This window comes from Dendropsophus ebraccatus, chromosome 12, assembly GCF_027789765.1.
Source record: "Dendropsophus ebraccatus isolate aDenEbr1 chromosome 12, aDenEbr1.pat, whole genome shotgun sequence".
NCBI lineage: Eukaryota > Metazoa > Chordata > Amphibia > Anura > Hylidae > Dendropsophus > Dendropsophus ebraccatus.
This window is the reverse complement of record NC_091465.1, coordinates 84,755,728-84,776,707: the sequence shown is the minus strand read 5'-3', so window position 1 is coordinate 84,776,707 and position 20,980 is coordinate 84,755,728. Positions and strand designations below refer to the sequence as shown.

Sequence of the window (20,980 nt, the reverse complement as noted above, 5' to 3'; positions counted from 1 at the left end):
CTTAGAGATATGCATCTATATGACCAACCATGCTTCTTATTAGAGATCTGGATCCATCTGACCATCCATGTTTCTCCATAGAGATCTGGATCTATGTGACAGGGCCATGTTTCTCTATACAGATCTGCATCCATCTGAACGACCATGTTTCTCTACACAGATCTGGATCCATCTGATGGGGCCATATTTCTCCATATAGATATGCATCTATGTGACAGGGCCATGTTTCTCTATACAGATCTGCTGCTATCAGAAGGGCCATGTCTCTCCATAAAGATCTGGATCCATCTGACCGGACATGTTTCTCTATAGAGATCTGGATCCATCTGACCAACCATGTTCCTCCACAGAGATCTGGATCCATCTGACTAGCCATGTTTCTCCATAGAGATCTAGATCTATCTGATGGCCATGTTTCTCTATAGAGATCTGAATCCATCTGACCAACCATGTTTCTCCATAGAGATCTAGATCCACCTGACAGGGCCATGTTTCTCCATAGAGATCTGGATCCATCTGACCGGCCATGTTTCTCCATAGAGATCTGGATCCATCTGACCGGCCATGTTTATCCATAGAGATCTGAATCCATCTGAAGGGGTAATGTTTCTCCATAGAGATCTGGATCCATCTGATTGCCCATGTTTCTTTTCCATATTATGTGGATTCCCACTGAGACCAATCCACAGAGAACTAATGACTGGATTTTATGCTTAACTCCAGAGCATAAGCCTGCTCTCCATACAGATGAGATCAGACCATGATAGATCAGTGGGCTCTATTAAATGGGTCTTCCAGCGCATATCAATAAGATAAGATAAAAAAAAGTGAAAAAACGGTTTATGCACAGTAGCCGCTGAATGAGCTTTACAGTGTATAGGCGGGATTGGGAGGAATAGCTGGAGGCTATAGCTGTGTGTTTATGTGTATGAGGGGATCAGAGGAGAGAGTTGTTGGCAAAACAAGTGTTTATGTGTATAGGAGGATTGGGAGAAATAACTGTAGGCCGAGCCGAGTGTTCTTGTATATGGGCCATCAGAAGAAACACTGTAGCCATCCTCGTTCATATGTATGAGAAGAGGTGCTGCAGCCATCCATGTGTATGGGGGATCAGAAGAGGTGCTACAGCCATCCTCGTCCTTGTGTATGGGGTAGGGATGGTCCGAACCGAGTTCGGTTCGGGTTCGTATGAACCCAAACTCTCTGCAATTATTCCCGCTGTCTGCCCGCTCCGTGGAGCGAGTGGATACAGCAGGAGGACCGCCTGGAAAACTGGGATACAGCCATAGCCATAGGCTGTATCCCAGTTTTCTAGGCGGTCCTCCCGCTGTATCCACCCGCTGCACGGAGTGGGCAGACAGCGAGAATCTGATGCCGAGCGTTCGGGTTCATACGAACCCGAACCTCGGCAGTTTCGGACCATCCCTAGTATGGGGGATCAGAAGAAGTGCTACAGTCATCCTTGTCCATGTGAATAGGGGATCAGAAGAGAAGCTGTAGCCATCCTCCTCCATGTGAATAGGGGATCAGAAGAGGTGCTCTAGCCATCCTCCACCGTGTGTATGGGGGTTCGGAAGAAGTGCTACAGCCATCCTCGTCCATGTGTATGGGGGATCAGAAGAGGTGTTGTCACCATCCTCGTCCATGTGTATGGGGAATCAGAAGAGGTCCTGTAGCCATCCTCGTCCGTGTGTATGGGGGATCAGAAGAGATGCTGTAGCCATCCTCGTCCATGTGTATGGGGGATCAGAAGAAGTGCTACAGCCATCCTCCACCGTGTGTATGGGGCTTTGGAAGAAGTGCTGTAGCCATCCTCGTCCGTGTGTATGGGGGATTAGAAGAGAAGCTGTAACCATCCTCGTCCATGTGTATGGGGGATCAGAAGAAGTGCTACAGCCATCCTTGTCCATGTGAATAGGGGATCAGAAGAGGTGTTGTCACCATCCTCATCCATGTGTATGGGGGATCAGAAGAGAAGCTGTAGCCATCCTCCTCCATGTGTATGGGGGATCAGAAGAAGTGCTGTAGCCATTCTCGTCCATGTGTTTTTGGGATCAGAAGAGAAGCTGTAGCCATCCTCGTCCATGTGTATGGGGGATCAGAAGTGCTGTAGCCATCCTCGTCCATGTGTATGGGGGATCAGAAGAGAAGCTGTAGCCATTGCTGTTCGCAAAATGAGCATTTCTATGTATGGGGGGGATCTGATACAGCAGTGGACTGAGTGTTCATGTGTACAATGTAACTGTCCTATGGATGTGCGCTCATGTGCACCGGCTGTACATCGAGGGATTGGAAAAGATTGCCGTTAGCCAAATTTAAGTTTATGTGTATGAGGGATCGAAGAAGATAGCTGTAGGCTCAGATGAGTGTTCGTGTTTGCGAGGGAGGACCAGGAAAAATAGCAGTCAGCCAAATGTGTGTGTAAATTGCTGTCGGCTGAACAAATGTTTATGTGTATAGAAGGATCAGAAGAGATACGGTAACTGTTCTTCGAATGTGCACTCATATGTGTGGCGGAGTGGAGAAGATGTCTGTAGGCCCAGCCAAGTGTTCATATGTCTGGGGGATCGGGGAAGATAGCTGTCAGCTGACCAAGTGTTCATGTATGGAGGGATCAGAAGAGATACTCTTGTTGTCCAACTTATGTGTATCTTTGAGGGATTGGAGAAGATAGCTGTAAGTCCCGACAAGTGTTCATGTATATGAGGGATTGGAGAAGATAGCTGTAAGTCCCGACAAGTGTTCATGTATAGCTATAGGTCCACTTGAGTGTTCATGTGTATGAGGGATTGGAGAAGATTGCTGTAGGTCCTGCCGAGTGTTCATGTGTATGAGGGATTGGAAAAGATAGCTGTAGGTCTTGTTGGATGTTTATGTGTATGAGGGATTGGAGAAGATAGCTGTAGGTCCTGCCGAGTGTTTATGGGTATGAGGGATCTGTGAAGATAGCTGTAGGTCTTGCCAGGTGTTCATGTATATGAAGGATCCGAGAAGATAGCTGTAGGTCCAAATGTCTGTTCATGTGTATGTGGGATTGGAGAAGATAGCTGTAGGTCCAGATGTCTGTTCATGTGTATGAGGGATTAGAGAAGATAGCTGTAGGTCCAGCTGAGTGTTCATGTGTATGTGGGATTGTAGAAGATAGCTGTAGGTCCAGCTGAGTGTTCATGTGTATGTGGGATTAGAGAAGATAGCTGTAGGTCCAGATGTCCGTTCATGTGTATGTGGGATTGGAGAAGATAGCTGTAGGTCCAGCTGAGTGTTCATGTGTATGTGGGATTGGAGAAGATAACTGTAGGTCCAGCTGAGTGTTCATGTGTATGTGGGATTGGAGAAGATAGCTGTAGGTCCAGCTGAGTGTTCATGTGTATGAGGGATCTGAGAAGGTTGCTGTCGGCTAAACAAATGTTCATATGTATAGGGAAATCTGGAGAGACATCTGTCGTCCGACAGCTGTCTTCTGTGTGTGGCTACCTATTGTGGACAGCCACTGATTGTTATGTAAATGTCGCCTTTTGAGCTCTTGGATCCCATGGAGTGATATTGTGCAGAATTAGTTTCCTAAATCCTTAACCAGATCAGAGAGAGAGGGAGTGGGTGCAGGCCCATGTGTATTGTATGAAGTGGCTTCCTTTTGGCTTTGCGTCATCCCCAGCATCCTCCATGACCACCGCTTTTCCCTGTCTTTCCATGTATAGATCTCCCACTAAACATGTCATCTCTTGCATCAGCCTCCGCCTCCCCGGTAGGAGGAACGAGGTCTGTACCACAGAGAGGGATCTGATCCCTTTTTTCCTCTCGCAGCCTAGTTCTGCTCCTCATCTTCGTGAATCGTAACGTTACAACCAATCAGATTTGCGCCGACCGGAGACCGCTAATTAGATAATTGGATTTCATTTGTTCACTGAAGTGCACGGAAGGGGGGGGGGGAATCAAGGTGCTCTCTCCGCACATCTGAGGGTAAGGTGGCGTTTTACGGTCCCCGGGGCCTTTTCTGAAAGCTATCGGGGGTGTCCTGCGGATAGAGAAGACAGCCATCAGACCTCCCTGTTAGGATTCTGAGGAGGAGATTGGAAGATTACATCTAGTGTGGCGGGGGGCAAGAAGCGGCAAGCATCCTCTATTCATTTGTACTAAGTAAATGTCGGTGGGGGCAGGACAGGGTTGGGAATGATGTGCTTCTCCAACAAGATGGAATCCGAGTGCAGCTGCACAGACAAATGGCTCTGAGAGAAAAACAAGAGGACAGAGGCAGCGAGAAGGATGGAGGGGAAGGCGAACTGTGAGAGGTTCCCTGCACTGCTGTGTGACTAGAAACCATAATTACATCACAAAGGAGAAATTATTTCACTCGGAAAACAGAGCTGCCAGGGGGGTGGGCTGGAAGCAGCACATATACACACAGCGACTGGGAGTCCGGAGTGGGGGGAGAATCGCCTGCAGCTTGCAGGGCAGCAGGACAACAGACCAATCTACCACCAGCCAGAGACATCTTCTTCACCTTGTTAGGATGCAGAGCATGGGACATCTTCTCACCCCCAGCCCATTTGCCTCCAGAGGGGCGCAGAGCTCAGCGGTCGCCGGGGGATCTGCATCTATCTGCCATGGGCCCTGCAGCTGCTGAGAAGAGATTTGTGCCTCCACATCTGCGGCATTATTCCTGCTGAGGAATTACGGACAAGACGCACATTGCCTCCTCCGACATTCATCTTCAGCCTGAGTATTTTTTTTTTTCTTTTTTAATTTTTACAGAATTCTTTTTTTCTGGAGCTGAAGGTGGTGTTGGTGGTTGGTGGGGGGGAGTTTTGGTCGTGATTAAATCCCCTCGGAGATGCAGGAGGGAGGAGGTGGAGGAGGAGGCGAGAGGAGCATTTCAAAGGATGTGAGCCAGACCTGGAGATGGGTGAGTGGTAACCATAGAAATGGTTCCAGTGGAGAGAACAGACAAGGGGGCGATGGGGACAAGTTTCTCCTGTTTGTATTCATTGCTCTGCTGCCTGATTCTGCTGCATTCCATGGAGGCTGTGGAGGATGGGGGTGATGGTCTCAGTAGTGATGCCAGTCCTCACTTTACTCATTCATTCACATCACATGCAGTCATTTGTCACAGTCCTCTCCTGCATTGCCACCCCCGGCCCTTGTGGCCAGACTGCGCCCTGGTGCACTTGTAGTTGCACCTTTATGCCGGATAGAAGTGTTATCCTGATCCTGATCACTGCATCGTCCCTGGACCTCATGATTGTGTCATCCCCATTAACCCCTTGTGCAGTGGCGGCGTGCAGGCCGTCCCTGCGCTGCATTAACCTGCACATTGCCAATTAGGTCACCATCATCTGCGCTGCATTCACATGTGACTCCTGCTCACACAGCTGCAATAACCTTTACTCTCCAGGAGAAGAAGCAGTGCAGCTGCCATGGGCTCAGCGCTTCTGGCTCCCTCCCTCCCTCCGTCCCTCCCACGCTGCATCTTCATTCTCCATTAACACATCCCAGCAGATCGTCCTCTCCTGCAGCCTGGCACCCCGGATTCTGCTTTACATTAACCACATTGGTTTGGATGGAGATAGGAGATTATTGATATGGTGACACGGTTGTGGCCGCTGTACACACCAGGCTTCACGCTGCAGCTCCACTAATGGCCAGGCCCAAGCCTCATCTCTTTGCTGCAATAACCTCAGAGAGAGAGACAGGATGAGCCTGGTGCAAGTATCCTCCATTACTGTCCCCAGACGTGATTATAGCACAGGCCATTCATTGTATGGCCATTACAGAAAAGGCAGGCCCGGGGCTTGTCCGCGTGCTCACCCCGCTCTATTATACTATTATTACATTACAATCAACTTATCTTCACTATTCCCCCTAACATTAGGAGATCCGGAGCAGTGTCCACCCAAATATACAGTCACAACCCTGATGGATTGGGCTGCAGATATTACATCCTCTTTACTGTCCATTAATAATAAATCCGCTTCAATATTCACTAATATTATATCCTCTTTACTATCTATTAATATTCAATCCTCTCCACTGTTCACTAATATCACATGCTTTTCACAATTCACTATTATACAATTCACCAATATTACATCCTCTTCACACTTCACTAAGATATCATACTCTTTACTATTCACTAATATTACACCCTTTTCACTATAATTACCAATATTCTATACTTTTATTCACTTTAATTATGGTATCTTCATTTTTCACTATTGTTATATGCTCTTAGCTAGTCACTTTTATAAATTCTTCACTATAGCCTTACCACAGTCAATAAATAATATGTCACTATTCACTATTAACTATTATATCCTCTTCACTATTCACCAAGATTACACACCCACTCTTAGCTAGTCACTATTACTATAGCCTCTTCACTTTTCACTATTATTATACTCTTCCTTATTCACTATTAGTACATCCTCTTCACTATTACTATAGCCTCTACACTACTTACTTTTATTATGTCCTCTTCACTGTTCTCACAGCCTTTTCACTTTTAGTATATCCTCTACACTATCTATTAATAATATATCCTCTTCATTCCTATTACATCTTCTTCACTATTATAATAACCCCTTCACTATTCAGTACTGTTATATCCTGATCACTTTATATAAATAATATCCCCTCCTCACAATTTCTACTAGTATATCCTCTTTATTATTCACCAGAAGGATTTCCTCTTCAGTCTTCACTATTCCCTTTCACTATTATATTCACTTCACTGTTAGTATATTCTTTGAACAACCCTCTTAACTATTCACTACTATTATAGTCCTCACTATCCTCTAAAATTATATTTACTTCACATTTATTATATCCCCATTACTTATTTATTATATCCATTTACTTTCATTATATCCTTCACTATTTATTATTATTATTATTATTATTATTATTGCCTCTTTGCTATCCCCTTTTATTATATCCTCCTCACTATTAACTAAAATTATACCCCGTCGCACTATTCACTAATGTTATATCCTCGCACTATTCACTATTATAATACCCCCTCTCACTATTCACTTTTATATTATATTGCCATCCCTGTTCCCTACTCACTATTATCATGTTCCCTCCATGTATTTGTGTTTCTGGCCCCATGTTCTATCTGCGTTTGGTGCTCATGTATGAGCAATGCTCTAGCACTCTGCTATGTGGTTATTCTGCCATCCTGTGCTATGTGGCTGGCACAATTCCATGTGCTCTTCCATGTGGATGTTGGTGGACCCTGCAGTACGGCATTCACTATTGTATGGGCAGTGCATAGTGAAGGCAGCCTGCACTACCATGCATAACATTGGCGTTACTGGGTCTTTCTTGCTATGAGTTCCAGGTAGTCACACCTGTGTTCATATAGAGATTGGTCTGAGCAAACCAAGAACAGTAAGGCCTTGTTCAGAAGTTCTGCATCCTTTACAGAGTTTCAATGAGAATCTTAGATAGTGTGACTGCTCTTCTAGTATCGGGTGTTATTCCTGCTTCTAGGCTCCTTGCACTTGAGCCCGGGACCTAAGTATATAATGCACTACAGACAAGACAAATTGTATGGTCTTCTTCAATCCTACCATGCTGCTGCGGGCCTGAGGTGTTACCCCCTGCCATGGCGGGCCCCGCTTATACTCCACCAATTGGGTCGCACAAGTTACTTTGTATGGATGCTGCCCCAACCTTTTTGGTTGTCCAACTACCCATGGACACAAACGTCTGACAATACTCTAGGCACACACCACCAAGTGGCTCACAATGCTCACATCCAATGGCATTGTGTCTTTCTAAAGAACCTCTCACTATGAACAGGTTGTTTGTCTACAGGAATGGCGCCATGTTATGGAGCAGGAGGAGCTGAGCAGATTGATATATAGTTTTGTGGGAAAATATTTATTTAAAATAAAAAATAGTCATTTATTTAGGTAAACTTCTGCTCGTTCCAGGGCGAGAAGTCCGGTGGGCGGCCCTATTCAATGATTGACAGCTTTTAGTTACTGATCAGAATCACCCGCTAGACTCCTAAACCCAGAATGAGCAGAAGAATACAGATACATACATTACAAGTAGTGTTAAGCGAGTTTGCCAAACTGTTTGGGTTTGGCAACGTTCTCCGAATCTGAACGCTCGGCATTTGACTCCCGGTACCTGTAAAAGTTGGATGTCGCTGTAGAGAGTCCTTGAAGAATGGATAAAGATATATGCCATAGGCTGTATCCATGGTTTGCTGGAAGCTCTAGGGCAGCCTCCAACGTCTACAGCCGCCAGGAGTCAAATGCCGAGCATTCAGGTTCGGAGATCGCTGCCGAACCCGAACAGTTGGGCATATTCGCTCAACACTAATTACAAGTCCTATTGAATCTTATCCCACATAATTATATATCGATCTGCTCAGCTCCACCTCCTCTATAACATGAGGCTGAGAGATCATATTGCATGTTCCATGTGACCGCTTCCCTTTAAAGGAGCCAGTGTGTTTAATTTCTATCGGTGAACAAAGTAAGAGCGGTTTCACACACACACACACACACACAATACTTGATGGTTGCAGAATCAAGTGAGTTCTTATCTTCCAGTCTGTCGCACAGGAGGAGGCTCATTACTCATTGTCTTGTTACACAGGAGAAGCCCTATCTCTCCAGCACTTGCACTGTTCTCCACTTACACACTTGGCTTGACACTTATCCTCTTAAGCCCACCAGTCCACTTACTTTGTCAGAGTTGGTTAGACAGGCCTCACAATAGGCATCAGAGCAGCCAATCCTCTCACTGTCCACTGGTCTTTTCTACTAGGGGCTAGTTTGCTTATGGCCAACAAGAACATGGAAATGGCTCTCAAGGTTTTCCAGATAATTGACACCTCTCTTACTCTCCAGGTCTCCTCATCTCAGACCTAGGTCCACCAACCTTGCTGCCCAATTACGCTTCCCTTTCCCTCTGCCTGCCCAAAGCATCTCCTGGTGGGCTGCACTTGGATCTACATGGTACGTGCACCCTCAGCGGGCACTATACGAGTTATGCGACTGGCGCCAAACTTGGCAAACTTGGCACTTTTATTAACTTATCACTTCCTAACATCATAGTGCATCACTAGGTGCCACCACACTTGCCAATAGTGTTAGGATCTGCTTGTGCCCGCACTGAAGCTTGGATCCAGATGCTGTCCAAGTATTATACCAGATTAGTAACTCTAACCCCACGTGTTGTTGTACTCTGTAAACATCTGTTACCTACGACTGTGCCCTGTAGTCGTAATCAAGCTAGATCATGGCAGGTCCTTGATGAATTGACTGGACTTCTTATGCTCAGTACAACTTCTACAGAGAAAGTACTGACTTGACGGGACCCATGGTCATGTGGCCTTTACTTATATACTTGTTTCATGAACTTATTAGTAGTTGGTACAAGAGATGAGCTAAGGTAACCGGTTAAACCCAAAAAGTTTAGTCCAATGCAAAGTCGGACCCCAAGTGGTTTGTTTCAGTCAAATCTGGTAAAATACTGATGGCAGAAAAGTGGTGGGAGAAGGATCAGATGACCTCAGGGTAGCCCATAAATCCTCAAAAAGAGCTGCCCAGCTAATCGAGAGGCAGTATAAGGGTGATATAAAAGCATATGCTTAATAGCTTCAACGGCCATTTTAGCGAAAGCAGGTGTTAGGAGAAGATCTCTGTAGGGGACAGTGATCAGTGATCAACACCGATAGGAGGAGGACCACACAAACAAACACAATAATTATAATTGAAGCGGCACTGCAGAGAGGGTTCTGCATCTGTTCTGTCAGTGCAAAATCGGTTTCATTACAAGCTGTGTGCCAGTTTTTTTTTTTTTATTTCTGGTACACAATTGTTGCAAAAAGCAATGCAGAGAGTTATGTGTCACTCTTGCACAGTGAAGTTTAATTGCAAATCGGTGTATGCCACTAGTAGTAAGCTAATTTTAGTGAAAAAGGAGTATATAGAGGGTTTTAGATTACCTGTGCACAGTCTCACTGCAGATTCATGTGCCCATTTTCTATATTTGTGGTGCAGTAATTGTTGTGAAAAAGCAGTGGCTGACTCTCACACAGTCTGTTTCATTACAAACTGGAGTGTCGCAGTTTTTTTTATTTGTGGTACACTTATTATTGTGAAAAAGCCGTGCATCGGGAGTTTTGTATCGCCTTTCCAGTTTGTTAATTGCAAATTTGAGTCAGTTTATTTGTGTCGCACTGAATGTTGCAAAAAAGCAGAGGAAAACAATCAGCAGGTTCCCAGTAGCCGCTTATCTCCTCCTACCACCACCACTCTTTTGACCCTTCTAAATGCGACCATTTTCGTGAAATTAAATCCCATAAAATTATGCACCATTCGGCCCACCCGCCGGCTCAGATGCTCACGTCTCTTAATGAATATTCCAGCATGCTTGCTTATGAATGTGCATAAGTAGGTGTGAGCATCGGAAGTAGCGGGTGCGCCGAATGGTGCTTGGAGGGGTGGCGGGGGGGGGGGCGAGGAAAGCCACCAGTGCTCCAAGAAGTGATTTTAATGAATACAGCAGGACAAGGGTCAAAAGAGAAGGGGAGAGGAGGAAAGTGGCTACCAAGAACTGCTCCGACCTGCTGATAGTTTCCCTTTAGAGGATTACGTGTCACTTTTGTGCAGTCTGTTTAATTACAAATTCAAGTATCTGGAGTAAACTTTTCTGGAGACCGGCTGAACTGACCTCTGTGAAAAGTTTCCCCCCCTATAGTTGGTACATAGTTTAGCTTTAGTTTACAAAGTGTAGTCGTATGAATGACTATGAATAACGTGTTTGGGTTTGACAGTCCAACCCTGATGCCTAAGGAAATTGGATGTGCGCTTGTGTCCCTGCAGTTAAAGGAAATTGACAAATAAGTGGACAAATAATGGGATTTTTAGTTAAGAGTCAGGCAGGACCCCATGGATTCAGAGTCTAGCTATTTGTATATACAGTATATAAAATGAAGAACTGCCGGATTATGGGTAGATGTGGGGAGGATGGCGGTTCCATCAGTGGTAGTGCCCAAGGTAGTGGTAATCCAGATAGGTAGTAGAAAGGACACGGCACTCAACAAGTAGTTCTGCTAATTTATTATAGTGCAGTAGACATCAGGTACAGAAAAGGACGCGTTTCGGTCAAGCATGGCCTTCATCAGTTTAAGGAGCTTCTAAGCCGATGAAGGCCATGCTTAGCCGAAACGCGTCCTTACTGTACCTGCTGTCTACTGCACTATAATAAATTAGCAGAACTACTTAGTGAGTTCCGGGTCCTTTCTACTACCTATCTGGATACAGAAGTAGGGATCACAAGAGTACTGCTGAATTAGACAACACGTTTCAAATCTGGACTCTATCGAACCCCAATCGTAATAACGAATGCAATAAGTATAGATATAAACCCATTTAATTGGTGAACGGGTTCCCATCTCTTTCTATCTATGGTACATCTCAGTTCCGCAGTATAGTTGGGATCCATACTTCTGGCTTCGGCTTGGCCTCTGTTGGTAGCGACTCTTCTTTACAGATCGCACACACAGTAATTGCTGTAGCGGTCGCAGCCAGCGCTATTATTTTTACGTGGTTAAATTAGCATGGTAACTGATTCGCATATAAAGGCGAGATGACATCTTGACTCTTCGCTCCCCACCATTGTGGTCTGACCACGTTTCATCCCATAGCACTTTGTGGAATTTATTATAGTTATCCATTGGCGTAGACGTCCCTCTCCTGTGGTCTGAGCTGATTATACTGAACCGCACTGATATATACAACACCACCATTAGATCTATGAGGATTTCCATAGTTCTCGGTTTTCCCTGGTATTGGTCGGTGGTCATTCCTTTGATCTTTTCATCATTGAATGTTCACAGTTTTCTATCTAAACCAAACACTGGGACGGAGTCCGCGTTTCTAGTCACTAATTTGAGTCACTTCTTATCCCGGTATACAAATATAGCAGGATGTCCTAGTAACCATAGCAACCAGAACCCTTTATACTAAGAAAATGACACAGAGAGTCCCTGTATGGAAACCAATGGCGTCTTCTAATCATGACAATGTTTATATTGAGCAGCCCACCACAGCGACACATATGGGGGCGGAGATGGATAAAAAGAGATCTGATTATCATTCTCTTTGTAGGAACTCAATGGCCACCAGTAACTAGGACTCCAATACACCCCGGGTATCCTCCATACGTAGAGGCGTCATACAGCGTTTACAGTCAATCTATAAAGCAAAGCTGAAGTAACACTGGGGCACCGGGACAACAAACATCATTAGGATCTAAAAAAAAAACCATCTACGACAAATGGATAAAGTTTGTAACCAACCGATCCAGGACAGAGAGAACGAATTAGAAAAAAAATTTCTCGTCATAGGTGACGACTTTTATCCCGAATTCCAAGCTGCAAAGGGTTAAAGGTGTTTTCTAGACTAATATGAACATATGGAGGGAGATTTATCAAACATGGTGTAAAGTGAAACGTGCTCAGTCGCCCCTAGCAACCAATCAGATTCCACCTTTCATTCCTCACAGACTCTTTGGAAAATGAAAGGTGGAATCTGATTGGTTGCTAGGGGCAACTGAGCCAGTTTCACTTTACACCATGTTTGATAAATCTCCCCTATGGAGTCTACTGGTTCTGGTTCCGTTCACTGTGTAGTGTGGGTACCGAATAGCTGGTGGGGGTGTCGCACCCTGCAGATCATCAACTGATGACCTATCCATTAATCATGTTAGGCTCTATAAACTGAAGAACCTAATTATTAGTACTAACCTGAACCCCAATGAACCTTCCTAACTCTATGATAGTACTCATCTTTACCCCAATACACAATCCAAACCGTAATTGATAGTACTTACCTTAACCCCAATTAACAATTCTGTTACTGATAGTGCTCACCTTAACCCCAATGAACAATCCTAAGCCTAAAGGATAGTACTCACATTAAAACCAATGGACCATGCTAAGCTTAAAAGTACTCACCTTAACCCCAACTGACAATCCTAACCTGAGCTGTTTGTACTCAACTTAATTCCAATGAACAGTCCTAAGCCTAAGTGATAGTACTCACCTTAACCCCAATAAACAGTTCCTAAGGTGATAGTACTCACCTTTAAGAGGAAGTCCCATGAAAATATAAAATGGCAGACAGGGGGTGCAAGAAAATAATAAACAAGTAAACTCACCCCTCCCTGTGCCCCAGTAGCGCCACTCCCGGATCCCGCTGACGAATGTTGGCCGCCATCTTCTGCTGGAATCAATGTACACCATGCACCCGGTACTTCCAGCTACAATGTCATGGCCCAGCTGAGCGATTGCCCACTCAGCCAGTCACTGATTGGGGCTGTGTCCCACCCTAATCACTGATTGGCTGAGCAGGCAATCACTCAGCTAGGTACATGACATTGCAGCTAGAAGAGCTGCAGAACACCAGTGGCTGTTAGCTGGACCCAGAAGCAGCACAATGGGGCTCGAGGATAGGTACATTTACTTTGTTTATTACTTTCCCACACCCCCCTGCCTGTCTGACTTTTTTTGTTTTGTGAGACTTATACTTTAACCTCAATGAACAGTCCTACGCCAAACTGATAGTACTCACCATAACCTCAATGAACAATCCTAACCTTAAATGATAGTACTTACCTTAACCCCAATGAACAATTCTAACCCTGACACAGTACAATCCTTAACCCCAATGAACAGTCCTAAGCCAAACTGATAGTACTCACCTTCACCCCAATGAACAGTCCTAAGCCAAACTTATAGTACTTATCTTCACCCCAATGAACAGTCCTAAGGCAAATTAATAGTAGTCACCTTAACCCCAATGAACAGTGCTCAACCTAACTGATAGTACTCACCTTAACCCAAAGAAACAGCCCTCAACTTAACAGATAGTTCTAACCTTAACCTCAATGAACAGTCCTCAACCAAACTAATAGTACTCACCTCCACCCCAATGAACAGTCCTCAACCTAACTGATAGTTCTAATCTTAACCTCATTAAACAGTCCTCAATCCAACTAATAGTACTTACCTTCACCCCAATGAACAGTCCTCAACCTAACTAACAATGCTCACCTTCACCCCAATGAACAGTCCTCAACTTAACAGATAGTTCTAACCTTAACCTCAATGAACAGTCCTCAACCCAACTAATAGTACTTACCTTCGCCCCAATGAACAGTCTTGAACCTAATAGTACTCACCTTGACCCCAATGAACAGTCCTCAACTTGACAGATAGTTCTAACCTTAACCTCAATGAACAGTACTCAACCTAACTAATAGTACTCACCTTTACCCCAATGAACAGTCCTCAACCAAACTAATAGTACTCACCTCCACCTCAATAAACAGTCCTCAACCTAACTAATAGTACTCACCTTCACCCCAATGAACAGTCCTCAACCAAACTAATAGTACTCACCTCCACCCCAATGAACAGCCCTCAACCTAACTGATAGTTGTAATCTTAACCTCATTGAACAGTCCTCAACCCAACTAATAGTACTCACCTTCACCCCAATGAACAGTCCTCAACCTAACTAATAGTACTCACCTTCACCCCACTGAACAGTCCTCAACCTAACTAATAGTACTCACCTTCACCCCAATGAACAGTCCTCAACCTAACTAAAAGTACTCACCTTCACCCCACTGAACAGTCCTGAACCTAGCTGATAGTTCTAACCTTAAACTCATTGAACAGTCCTCAACCTACCTCTAATTAACAGTCCAATCAGACCTCATTTTCATTTGCACTTTTTGTAACACAAAATATAAAAGATTGTATCTTATTCTATATTAAGGTTCCAATTCTGGTTTTGACTTCCAATGCTAATACAAAATACTGATGTAGATACACAGATGTGAATGAAGCCTAACCCGAAAAATGGCTAGATATAAACCTAATGTAATAACCAGAACCACTTACATGCAACAAAGTCTATAAAAAGAAACTGTAAAAAAAAAACTGTTTAGCTAGCGTTTATACCCCATCAAATGCCGTACGCTTGGGTTGGGACTGAGCCGAACGCGCTTGAGGTTTGCTTATCTCTAATGCTGACCACATACATAGGTTCAACCAACAGCTATCTCACCCAGGGCCATCTAACATATGAATGGGAAGCTGAGTGCTCTGAATATAGAAGAGATAAGCCGCTGCCAGGCACCTAAAGCGACCGCTTAACTCTCTGAGAAAAGGAATGAAAAGTTAAAAATTAACACATCTAATCCCTCTCTCCCCCAACTGATACTGAGATCACTGCACATAATAGATAGTCGGCCATTGCCACCAAAGTAGGTGCATTCGGTCACCATATGTCTAATGTGTATGGAGGTCTTAAAGGGGTAGGTAAGTAGGGGAAAAAATCTTTAAAATCAACTTATGTCAGAAAGTACCAGAGATTTGTAATTTATTTCTATTAAACAATCTCAAGTCTTCCAGTACTTATCAGCTGCTGTATGTCCTGCAGGAAGTGTTGTATCCTCTCGAGTCTGGCACAGTGCTCTCTGCTGCCCCCCTTGTCCTGGTCAAGAATCCCCATAGAAAACCTATCTCCAGACTTCCTGCAGAACATAAAGCAGCTGATGAGTACTGGAAGATCGGAGATTTTTAAATAGAAATACATTTTTTTTGCTGCACTACCCCTTTAACCAGCTTCCTGTTCAAATGTTTTTTACAATAACAATTGTCCATTAAGTTATCAGGTCTAAGGACCACCTCCTTCCAATACGATTGAGCCCCAATGCAGGGACGTAATGCAGGGTCTTTCCATTTCTCTTTAGATCTCTCCTGTGACCTAAAGCTACACCACTAACCCTGTGAACGTCCACAGCGACACAGCGCAGAGCACAATGCTTCTTAATAGTGTCAAGACTAAAGATGGTTTATTGGAGAGAGACATGAAGAAGGTGTCTGTGAGGTGCTGGGTGCCGGGTATCTAAGCTCTGATCACCCTGGGATACGGCTTTGCAGGCCGCAGGAATGTCTCATTATCGGACGCAGGAAATAATTGGGGTTTGGACATTTTACCTTTCTCAGCAGCTTTTTCTATAATGGCCAATGCAGAAGCTCGAGAAACGTGTCAGCAATGTATACATGAAATCTGGAGACAATGGCGGCAGACGATTCACTGATACTGTACGTTATATACTATATACCCATCAAGCAACAAACCTTATTCCTACTATGTCACCTGTTGTCAGTTCAGTATGGTCACTACAGCCAGATCACTTTCACATCACTATGACTAACACCATGATATGCTGGAAGGGGATAATACAACCATACCACGACTACATAACAACACCATATAGTAACTGGATAACACCCCATACCGTGACTGGATAACACCACCATACAGTGACTGGATAACACCACCATACAGTGACTGGATAACACCTCCATACTGTGACTGGATAACACCACCATACAGTGACTGGATAACACCCCCATACAGTGACTGGATAACACCACCATACTGTGACTGGATAACACCACCATACTGTGACTGGATAACACCACCATACAGTGACTGGATAACACCGCCATACAGTGACTGGATAACACCACCATACAGTGACTGGATAACACCACCATACTGTGACTGGATAACACCACCATACAGTGACTGGATAACACCACCATACAGTGACTGGATAACACCCCCATACAGTGACTGGATAACACCCCCATACAGTGACTGGATAACACCACCATACAGTGACTGGATAACACCACCATACTGTGACTGGATAACACCACCATACAGTGACTGGATAACACCCCCATACAGTGACTGGATAACACCCCCATACAGTGACTGGATAACACCACCATACAGTGACTGGATAACACCACCATACTGTGACTGGATAACACCACCATACTGTGACTGGATAACACCACCATACTGTGACTGGATAACACCACCATACTGTGACTGGATAACACCACCATACAGTGACTGGATAACACCACCATACTGTGACTGGATAACACCTCCATACTATGACTGGATAACACCACCATACTGTGACTGGATAACACCGCCATACTGTGACTGGATAACACCACCATACTGTGACTGGATAACACCACCATACTGTGACTGGATAACACCTCCATACTGTGACTGGATAACACCCCTATACTGTGACTGGATAACACCCCTATACTGTGACTGGATAACACCACCATACAGTGACAGGATTACACCACCATACTGTGACAGGATTACACCACCATACAGTGACTGGATAACACCAACATACTGTGACAGGATAACACCACCATACTGTGACAGGATTACACCACCATACTGTGACAGGATAACACCACCATACTGTGACAGGATTACACCACCATACTGTGACTGGATAACACCACCATACTGTGACTGGATAACACCACCATACTGTGACTAGATAACACCCCTATACTGTGACTGGATAACACCCCTATACTGTGACTGGATAACACCACCATACTGTGACTGGATAACACCGCCATACTGTGACTGGATAACACCACCATACAGAGAGTGGATAACACCCTCATACTGTGACTGGATAACACCTCCATACTGTGACTGGATAACACCACCATACTGTGACTGGATAACACCCCCATACTGTGACTGGATAACACCACCATACAGTGACTGGATAACACCTCCATACCGTGACTGGATAACACCCCCATACTGTGACTGGATAACACCACCATACAGTGACAGGATTACACCTCCATACCGTGACTGGATAACACCACCATACTGTGACTGGATAACACCACCATACTGTGACTGGATAACACCACTATACAGTGACAGGATTACACCACCATACTGTGACAGGATTACACCACCATACAGTGACTGGATAACACCACCATACTGTGACAGGATAACACCACCATACTGTGACAAGATTACACCACCATACTGTGACAGGATAACACCACCATACTGTGACAGGATAACACCACCATACTGTGACTGGATAACACCCCTATACTGTGACTGGATAACACCACCATACAGTGACAGGATTACACCCCCATACTGTGACAGGATTACACCACCATACAGTGACTGGATAACACCCCTATACTGTGACTGGATAACACCCCCATACTGTGACTGGATAACACCGCCATACTGTGACTGGATAACACCACCATACAGAGAGTGGATAACACCCTCATACTGTGACTGGATAACACCTCCATACTGTGACTGGATAACACCACCATACTGTGACTGGATAACACATCCATACTGTGACTGGATAACACCCCCATACAGTGACTGGATAACATCCCCCATACTGTGACTGGATAACACCACCATACTGTGACTGGATAACACATCCATACTGTGACTGGATAACACCCCCATACTGTGACTGGATAACACCACCATACAGTGACTGGATAACATCCCCCATACTGTGACTGGATAACACCGCCATACTGTGACTGGATAACACCACCATACAGTGACTGGATAACACCTCCATACCGTGACTGGATAACACCCCCATACTGTGACTGGATAACACCACCATACTGTGACTGGATAACACCACCATACTGTGACTGGATAACACCACCATATAGTGACTGGATAACACCCCCATACTGTGACTGGATAACACCACCGTACAGTGACTGGATAACACCACCATGCTGTGACTGGATAACACCGCCATACAGTGACTGGATAACACCCCATACACTGACTGGATAACACCCCATACACTGACTGGATAACACCACCATTCAGTGACTGCATAACACCACCATACTATGACAGGATAACACCACCATACTGTGACTGGATAAAACCGCCATATAGTGACTGGATAACACCCCCATACTGTGACTGGATAACACCACCGTACAGTGACTGGATAACACCCCATACACTGACTGGATAACACCCCATACACTGACTGGATAACACCCCCATACTGTGACTGGATAACACCCCATACACTGACTGGATAACACCCCATACACTGACTGGATAACACCACCATTCAGTGACTGCATAACACCACCATACTATGACAGGATAACACCACCATACTGTGACTGGATAACACCACCGTACAGTGACTGGATAACACCCCATACACTGACTGGATAACACCCCATACACTGACTGGATAACACCACCATACAGTGACTGAATAACACCACCATACAGTGACTGGATAACACCACCATACTGTGACTGGATAACACCGTCATACTGTGACTTGATAACACCACCATACTGTGACTGGATAACACCCCCATACTGTGACTGGATAACACCGCCATACAGTGACTGGATAACACCCCCATACTGTGACTGGATAACACCACCATACCGTGACTGAATAACACCACCATACTGGGACTGGATAACACCCCCCCCCCCATACAGTGACTGGATAACACCACCATACTGTGACTGGATAACACCACCATAGAGTGACTGGATAACACCACCATACTGTGACTGGATAACACCACCATACTGTGACTGGATAACACCACCATACAGTGACTGGATAACACCACCATACTGTGACTGGATAACACCGTCATACTGTGACTTGATAACACCACCATACTGTGACTGGATAACACCCCCATACTGTGACTGGATAACACCGCCATACAGTGACTGGATAACACCCCCATACTGTGACTGGATAACACCACCATACCGTGACTGAATAACACCACCATACTGGGACTGGATAACACCCCCCCCCCCATACAGTGACTGGATAACACCACCATACTGTGACTGGATAACACCACCATAGAGTGACTGGATAACACCACCATACTGTGACTGGATAACACCACCATACTGTGACTGGATAACACCACCATACTGTGACAGGATTACACCGCCATATAGTGACTGGATAACACCACCATACAGTGACTGGATAACACCACCATACTGTGACTGGATAACACCACCATACTGTGACTGGATAACACCCCTATACTGTGACTGGATAACACCCCCATACTGTGACTGGATAACACCACCATACTGTGACTGGATAACACCACCATACTGTGACTGGATAACACCACCATACTGTGACAGGATTACACCGCCATATAGTGACTGGATAACACCACCATACTGTGACTGGATAACACCACCATACAGTGACTGGATAACACCACCATTCTGTGATAGGATTACACCGCCATACAGTGACTGGATAACACCACCATACTGTGACTGGATAACACCGCCATAAAGTGACTCGAAAACACCCCCATACTGTGACAGGATTACACCGCCATACAGTGACTAGAAACTACAATATTGCAGATACAGCTTGCCAGGGACTTGTTTACATCAGCCATCTCAGAAGGTAGGGGGAGGAGGGGGAGACAGAGAGAAAAGCTCACACACAGATTTTTGTGTCTTCAGCAGAAAGCAGCAGATGAGAACTGGGGGAAGGGGACGGAATTAATAATAAGTATGGAAGGAATTATTAGTCTGACTATGGGCAGCAACATATCAAAAGTTATGTTTGAATGGAATACCCCTTTAATTTAGACCCCAGACCAAAAACCAGACTCCAAAAAAAATGAACCTCAACTTCAGACCTCAAACCAAAAAACCAATCTGATCAGACTGAAAAGTGAAAAACATTCAGACCCCAGACCCGGTACCTGCATAAAAGACACACACACACACACACACACACACACACACACACACACACACATACATATACACGCACATATATGTATATACACACATACATACACTCAAACACATATATATATATATACACACACACATACATACACACGCACACACACATATATACATACACACATACATACATATACATGCACATTTATGTATACACACACATATACATACACTCACACATATATACACACACACACACATACAAACATATACTTATACACACACACACA

At 44.7% G+C, this 20,980-nt stretch overlaps 1 protein-coding gene across 4 annotated transcripts in view; it reads left to right on the top strand.

The window, feature by feature from the left end:
- Positions 1–20,980, top strand: part of LRRC4B (leucine rich repeat containing 4B) — a 104,692-nt gene that overhangs the window by 60,806 nt on the left and 22,906 nt on the right. Inside the window, exon 1 of one of the 4 annotated variants that reach the window (XM_069946964.1) lies at positions 4,149–4,720. The exons of 2 other annotated variants lie outside the window; for them this stretch is intronic. The gene's annotated coding sequence lies outside the window, so the exon portion shown is untranslated. Of the gene's footprint in view, positions 1–4,148; positions 4,721–4,749; positions 4,904–20,980 lie in introns of those variants that run through there. One more of the 4 variants, XM_069946962.1, reaches the window with a different exon arrangement.